This window comes from Pan paniscus, chromosome 1 (genome assembly GCF_029289425.2).
Source record: "Pan paniscus chromosome 1, NHGRI_mPanPan1-v2.0_pri, whole genome shotgun sequence".
Lineage (NCBI taxonomy): Eukaryota > Metazoa > Chordata > Mammalia > Primates > Hominidae > Pan > Pan paniscus.
This window is the reverse complement of record NC_073249.2, coordinates 118,793,402-118,801,067: the sequence shown is the minus strand read 5'-3', so window position 1 is coordinate 118,801,067 and position 7,666 is coordinate 118,793,402. Positions and strand designations below refer to the sequence as shown.

At 38.2% G+C, this 7,666-nt stretch overlaps 1 pseudogene; it reads left to right on the top strand.

Annotated features, from left to right (window-relative positions):
* The first annotated feature begins 1,356 nt into the window (after nt 1–1,356).
* Nucleotides 1,357–6,517, top strand: LOC100992812 (hsc70-interacting protein-like; annotated as a pseudogene).
* Nucleotides 6,518–7,666: the final 1,149 nt, after the last annotated feature.

Below are 7,666 nucleotides of genomic sequence, written 5' to 3'. Positions count from 1 at the left end.
TGTAGTCCCAGCTACTCGGGAGGCTGAGGCAGGAGAATGGCGTGAACCCGGGAGGCGGAGCTTGCAGTGAGCCGAGATCGCGCCACTGCACTCCAGCCTGGGCGACAGAGCGAGACTCCGTCTCAAAAAAAAAAAAAAAAAAAAAAAGAAGAATATGCTCAAATATAAATTATGATTCATATATTTCAAAAAACATTATCAAAATGACATATTCTTAAAGTCAGAAAAGTCGGATTGTAGTTGCGTTCTTCCTGTTGTTACTTTTGTGATATAGAGTCCACTTAACATCTCTGAACTTCAGTTTATGTGAGAATAATTCCTATAACACAGAGCTATTAGACTATTAAATAAGTTTATGTGTACAATGGCCTTATAAATTATACAACTACAGAACTTGTAAGTCAGTAGTACTGCATCCCAATTTTCTAGTGTTTCTTCTTAAACATTTCTCCTTCTTTCTGTCTTATAACCTCATTTTATAACTTCTTGCATGTTCTCTAGCAAAGAATGGTTGACAATTACCCTTTTTGGTTATGGATCTTACAAGACAATATACATTTTCTATGGCTATAAAATATCCAGTATCCAAAATAGCAAGACGTCCATATATTCTTGGAAATATAATTCCCATTAATATGAAATAATAGTTTTGAAGCCAACTTTTTTTGAGACAGGGTCTTACTATGTTGCCCAGGCTAGTCTTGAACTTCCAAGTTCAAGCTATGCTTCTGCCTCAACCTTCTAGTAGCTGGATCTACAGGCAAGTACCACTGTCCCTGGCTCAAGTCAATTTTTAAAATTTTAGGAATTCTCTACTATGCAGCCATAAAAAAGAATGAGTCCATGTCCTTTGCAGAGACACGGAAGAAGCTTGAAACCGTCATTCTCAGCAAACTAATATAGAAAGAGAAAACCAAAGACCGCATGTTCTCACTCATAAGTGGGAGTTGAACAATGAGAACACGTGGACACAGGGAGGGGAACATCACACACTGGGGCCTGTCAGGGGGTGCGGGAGAAGGGGAGGGAGAACATTAGAACAAACACCTAATGCATGCAGGGCTTAAAACCTAGATGACAGGTTGATAGGTGCAGCAAATCACCATGGCACATGTATGCCTCTGTTACAAACCTGCAAGTTCTGCACATGTATCCCAGAACTTAAAGTAAAATAAAAATTTTTTAAAACGAAAAAAAAGAATTTTAGGAATTCTCAGTGAAGAATTTCTCAAATTCCTGTATGCAGTTAAGAATTTGAAGAAAGCCCTTCTGCATAGTCATGCTGAGCCAGCTCCTGTGCCTGCAATTGGGCCACAGCCCCCTAAGCTTCGCCCTCCACCTCTTGACCTCTTGACCATGGATCCCCACCAAATGAGCAAGCCTGGGGCCTTCCTGAAAATGTGTAAGCAGGATCTGAGTGTTCTGCACACCAAAGAAATGCACTTCCTGAAGGAATGGATGAAGAGCATGGGGGGTAAACTACCACCTGCTATTCAGAAAGCTAAATCAGAAGAAAATATCAAGGAAGGAAAAACAGATAGCAAGAAGGCAGAAAGAAAACATAAAGATAGATGAACCATCAAATGAGAAAACTGATCTAGAAATTGATAATGAAGGTGTGATTGAACAAGACACTGATGCCCCTCAAGAAATGGGAGATGAAAATGCAGAGAAAACAGAGGAGATGATGGATCAGCAAATGGTAAGAAAGTGGTTGCCACTGAAACCGTAAATGATGGTGAACTGTGGCTTATTCACAGATGCCATTAAGCTGAATCCTCACTTGGCCATTCTGTGTGCCAAGAAAGCCAGTGTCTTCATCAAATTACAGAAGCCCAATGCTGCCAGTCAAGACTGTGACAGAGCCATTGAGATAAATCCTGATTCAGCTCAGACTTACAAGTGGTGAGAAAACACACACAGACTTCTGGGTCTTTGGGAAGAAGCAGCCCATGCTCTTGCCCTTGCTTGGAAATTGGATTATGATGAAGATGCTAGTAAAATGCTGAAAGAAGTTCAAACCTAGGGCCTAGAAAATTATAGAACATTGTAGAAAGTATGAGTGAAAACGTGAAGAGCAAGAGATCAAAGAAAGAATAGAAAGGGTTAAGAAGGCTCTCGAGAAAAGCATGAGAGATCCCAGAGGGAGGAAGAAGCCAGAAGATGATCCAGAGCTCAGTATGGCTCTTTTCCAAGTGGCCTTTCTGGGAGAAAGCCTGGTAATTTTCTCAGAGAAATGCCTGGAATGGGAGGGGACATGTCTGGAATGGCAGGAATGCCTGGACTCAAAATTCTTAGTGACCAGAGGTTCTCACAGCCGTGCAGGGTTCAGAAGTTATGGTGGCCTTCCAGGATGTGGCCCAGAACCCAGCAAATATGTCAAAATGCCAGAGCAACCCAAAGGTTAAGAATCTCATCAGTAAATTGTCAGCCAAATTTGGAGGTCAAGCGTAATGCCTTTCTGATAAATAAAGCCCTTGATAAAGGAAAAGCAACCTAGATCACCTAATGGATGTTGCAATTATGCAAACCAGTGTACCTCTGACCTTATCAAGACAGCTGGGGTGCTTTGAAGATAATCTCTACCCGTCTACCATTTTACAGCGGTTTGCCATTAGGGTATTCATGCAGATAATGCTTCCTACTGGGAATTACAAACTTTAAACACTTTTTAAACCTTAAAAATATTTAAAACAAATTAAGAGGGTCTGTTAATTCTTTAATTTTTTTTTTTTTTTTTTTTTTGAGACAGAATCTCGCTCTGTTTCCCAGGCTGGAGTGCAGTGGTGTGATCTCGGCTCACTGCAACCTCCGCCTCCCAGGTTCATGCCATTCTCCTGCCTCAGCCTCCCGAGTAGCTGGGACTACAGGCGCCCGCCACCACACCCAGCTAATTTTTTTATTTTTAGTAGAGATGGGGTTTCGCCATGTTAGCCACGATGGTCTCAATCTCCTGACCTTGTGATCTGCCCGCCTCAGCCTCCCAAACTGCTGGGATTACAGGTGTGAGCCATTGCGCCCAGCCTAATTCTTACTTTTTTTTTACTAATCATTTTGGATTTTTCCCTTTCAGTTATTGGGAAGGAAAGATAAATGTGGAAGATTATGGCTCTAATTTGAGTGAAATGAAAGTTTATTAGTGCAAAGCAAACAGAAAAAAAGAATGTGACGATAGTGAGATACATTACTTTGCTAATTTTGCTTCCAAAATTTCAAGTTCTTGTCTCAGTCAACTCCCTTTATCACTTTCCTCAGCAACTAGTGCTAAACTTCACGCATCTCCTCAAGCCATCAGGTGAATTCCTGACGCTTTCAGGCCATGTCTTTCCCTATTTCTCCCTGAAATATGAGTGTGCAAGCAATCTCATCTTTAAAGAAACAAAAAAAAAACCTCTTGACCCCGCTTTCCCCACTGTCGCCTTTATCTCTCTTTGCCTTTGCAGCAACACCCCTTAAAGACTTGTCTCCCTTGCATGTCCACCTTCTCCTTGTCATTCTCTCTTGAGCCCACTCTCAGGCTCTCACCACCATTACTCCACCAGTGGCCTCCATGGCGCTAAATCCAGTGGTCCATTCTCTGTCCTCATTTTAGTCTATCAGCATTTGACAGACAGAACTGTCTCCTCTCTGAAATGTGTTCTTTATTTGGCTTCCAGAACAAAGTATTCTCCTGGTTTTCTTCCTTTCTCTCTGGTTCTTTCCTCTTATTCTCCTTCCCTGGTTTCCCCTCATTTCCCCTGCCACATAACATTAGAGTATTCCAGGACCCAGCATATTGTACTCCCTCCCTGGTCTTCTCAGCCATTCTTATGGCTTCAAACATCATCTATAAGCCTGTAACTCCCAAATCTGAACTCCAGACTCATTTCAAGATACCTACTTGATATCTCTACTTGGATGTCTCATTAGCATCTGAAACTTGAGAACCAAACTGTACTCTGAGATCTACTCCATTTTAAACCTGCCCCTCTCACAGTCTTACTCTTAAACCTGCTCCTCTCACAGTCTTACTCATTTCAATACATGAGGCAGCTACAGCCTCCTAGACGCTCAGACCAAGAACTTTGACAGTATCCTTAACTATTCACTTTCTTTAACACCCTACACATGATCCAGAAGTAAATCTTGTCAGTATTTCAAAATCTACCTGGCATCTACTCACTTCTCACCCTCATCCATCCTGGTGCAAGCCATCCTAAAATCTTGTCTGTTATTATTGCAGCACTGTCTTAATTGGTCTCTCTGTTTTCACCCTTGCCGCTATAAACTATTCGCAGTACACCAGCCAGAATGAGATGGTTAAAACTTAAGTTAGATCATGTCACACCTCTGTTTAAAACCACCCAATGACTTAACTGAGTAAAAACCAGAGTTCTTACAATTTCCTGGAAGCCTTATGTGATCTGGCCTCCTATTACCTCTAGATTTCATCTCCTACCACGCTCTCCCTCATTCACTCTATTCTGCACACACTGGCCTCCTCTCAATGCCCTAACCCTGTCAGAGACACTACCTACTTCACCCTTTGCTGTTGCTATTTCCTTTGCCTGGAAAGCTCTTCCCCCAAAGATCATCATAGCTCCCTCTCTTACTTCCTCCTTATCTCTACTCAAATGTCACTTTCAAGAATTCCCTACTCACCACAGTTAAATTGCATTTCCCCAACACACACACACACACACACACACACACACACACACACGAGTCTCCCTCCTCTGCTTCATTTCCCCTTAGCACTTTTCATTATCTAACATAGCTTAATTATTTATCTAGTTTATTGCTTTTCTCCTCTTGTTTATGGTGAGCTCTATGAGAGCAAGGATTTTGGCCTATTTCCTTCACTACTGCATCCTTAGCACCTAGATGAATGACAGGCATATCACAGACACTCAATAAATATTTGTTAGTAAATAAATAAATCCACTTTTCATCACCACCTCTTGTGCTCTACACTCAGAGGTTGAAATATTGAGTCTTATTCAAGGACTCCCTGTCTTGAGCTGTTGGAACCCTTTTCTCCCAATCAGTCATCTCCTGTCTCTATAACAGATCCAACATGTCCTTCTCTGGTGGCTACTTCTCAGATCTCTCCTATCCACCAAAAGATAATAAAAATAAAATTTAAAAAGACTTGTCCTCTCCTTCTCATTTAAATTTCTCTTAAACCACATCCCCACATTAACCATTTCTCTTAAACCACAGTCCCCACATCCTCACCCTCACCCACTCAACAGCCTTATGCAACCTGACTTAACCCTTTACCACGCTACTCAAACTCCTTTCACTGATATCCCCGGAAATCTCCCAAACGCCAGATCCAATGGATATTTTTCAATAATGTTATTGCTGCTCTTTTCTGCTGAAAAAAGGAAGGATCTAAAAAATGAAGACACATAAAATGTTCAAGAAATAGAGGATGAAACATCATGAATACATCAATTCTCCCCAATATTAAGCTATTAATTCAATAAATTGCAATCAAAATTCCAAAAATGATATATATATATATGTGTGCATGTGTATGCACATGTATATAACAAAACAATCTGATTCTAAAATTCATATAGAAGAGGAAAGGGTCAAAAATAGCATTGACACTATTGGAGATGAATGTAAGTCCAGATGTCGAGATGTATTATACAGTGATAGTAATTAAGACATGCGGTATTGATACACAGTAGACAACAACTAATATAACAGGAAAGGGAAACCAGAAACACACCCATACACAGCTGGAAATTTAATATATGACTAGAGGTAAGCATTTCAAATCTGTAGGAAAAGGATGGGACTAACCAATAAATGGTGATAGGACAACTGACTATACAGAAAAAAAAAGAAATTGAATCCCTATTTCACACCATACACAAACATCAATTACAGGTGAATTAAAGAACTAAATATGAAATATCTAAATATTTAAATAAGATATTGATGAATATCTTCATGCCCCAGGGTAAGGAAGAATTTCTCAATATGTCAAAAGCACAACCATAAAAGAAAAAGAGACAAATATAACAGCATTAAAATTTAAAATGTCTGCACAACAAAAAAAACCAAAAATTTGTTTTAAATAAGCAACAAGCTGGGAAAAGATATTCATATTGCATAATGCCAACATAGGATTAATATCCAGAATTTAGAAAGAACACCTACAAGCCATTAAGAAAAAGACAACCAATCTCGCTGAAAAATTGACAAAAGGAATAAACAGGTAATTCACAAAAAAAAATCCAAATGACCAGCAAATATATGAAGAGATAGTTTTACTAGTAATAAGGAATATAATTAATTACATTTAGTTACATTAAAAATAATGAGATACTATTTCTGACCCATAGGTTTGGAAAATATTAAAATATTAGAATACTACAGTATCAAATGTTGGAATGGAAATACATTTCTGGTAGGAATCTAAGGTGGTACAACTACTTTGGAGAGCAATTTGGAATATTTAATTAAAGTTAAATGTCTGTAAAGCCTATGACCAAACAATTCCACCGCAAGTAATACACAAGGAGATGCCCACAAGAATATCCATTGCAGCTTTATATTATATTAGCAACAAAAGAAATTTTTAACCTAAATAAACACCATCAGAATTCATAAGTAAACTGAGTTATATTTATTAAATGGAACCATACAGTGGTTAAAATAATTGAACTAGAGCTATATGCATTGACATAAATAAATCTCCAAAAATTGAAGGATTAGAAAATAGTCATAAAAAAATCCTGTATGTCACCATTTAAAGGCTTAAGACATAAGAAACAATATCCTATATTTTAACAGTATATGTATAGTAAAATGTATGCAAATATAAAAGTCTCTATGAGAATAATAAGTTCAGAATAGTAGTTACTTCTGGCAGGAATGGAGGAAATGGGTTTAGAGAATAATACATTGAAAATGTTTGCTGCCTGTAATTTTGTTTTTAAAAATCTGAATCAAATATGTAAAATGTTAAATATGACAAACACAGTGGTAGGTATGGTTTTTGGTTATATTATTCTCTTTATTGTTCTGTATAAAATAGTTCATAATAAGTTAGCCTTATTTGAGGAATGTTTAACACGACAAAATCTATTACTATAATTCATTATATAAATAGGTCAAATGACACAGTACACAGTTTAATAAAATTCAGCACTCTCTTGATAAGATACTTTTCTTTGTTGTTCTTCTATATGTTCCGTCATAATCCTTGCCACATTGCAACTGTCTGTTCACTGTTAGCACATGTGTGCGCGCACACACACACACACACACACAGTGGACTGTCAGCTCTGTAAGGACAGGCACAAGGGCCAGGCTACCACTGCATCCTCATTAGCTACTACATGCCCAGCAAAAAGGATCAAACTTGATAAATATAAAATGACATAATCTTATAAAAAGCAATAAATCTATACACTAAAATGATACCAGGTTAACATTTGGGTGATTGTATTATGGTGACATTGGGCAAGTTACTTAACCTCACTTCTCAACAATTTCCTCTTCCGTGAAAAATAATAGACTTGGCCTCTAAAGTCTTGTGAGGATTAAATGAGATAATGTATGTAATGTTCTTAGAAGAGTGCTAGCAGACAGATGTTCAATAATGAAAAGCCATTATTCATATTTTTCTAACGTTTCCATAGTTATCACTTTTATCATTAAAAAG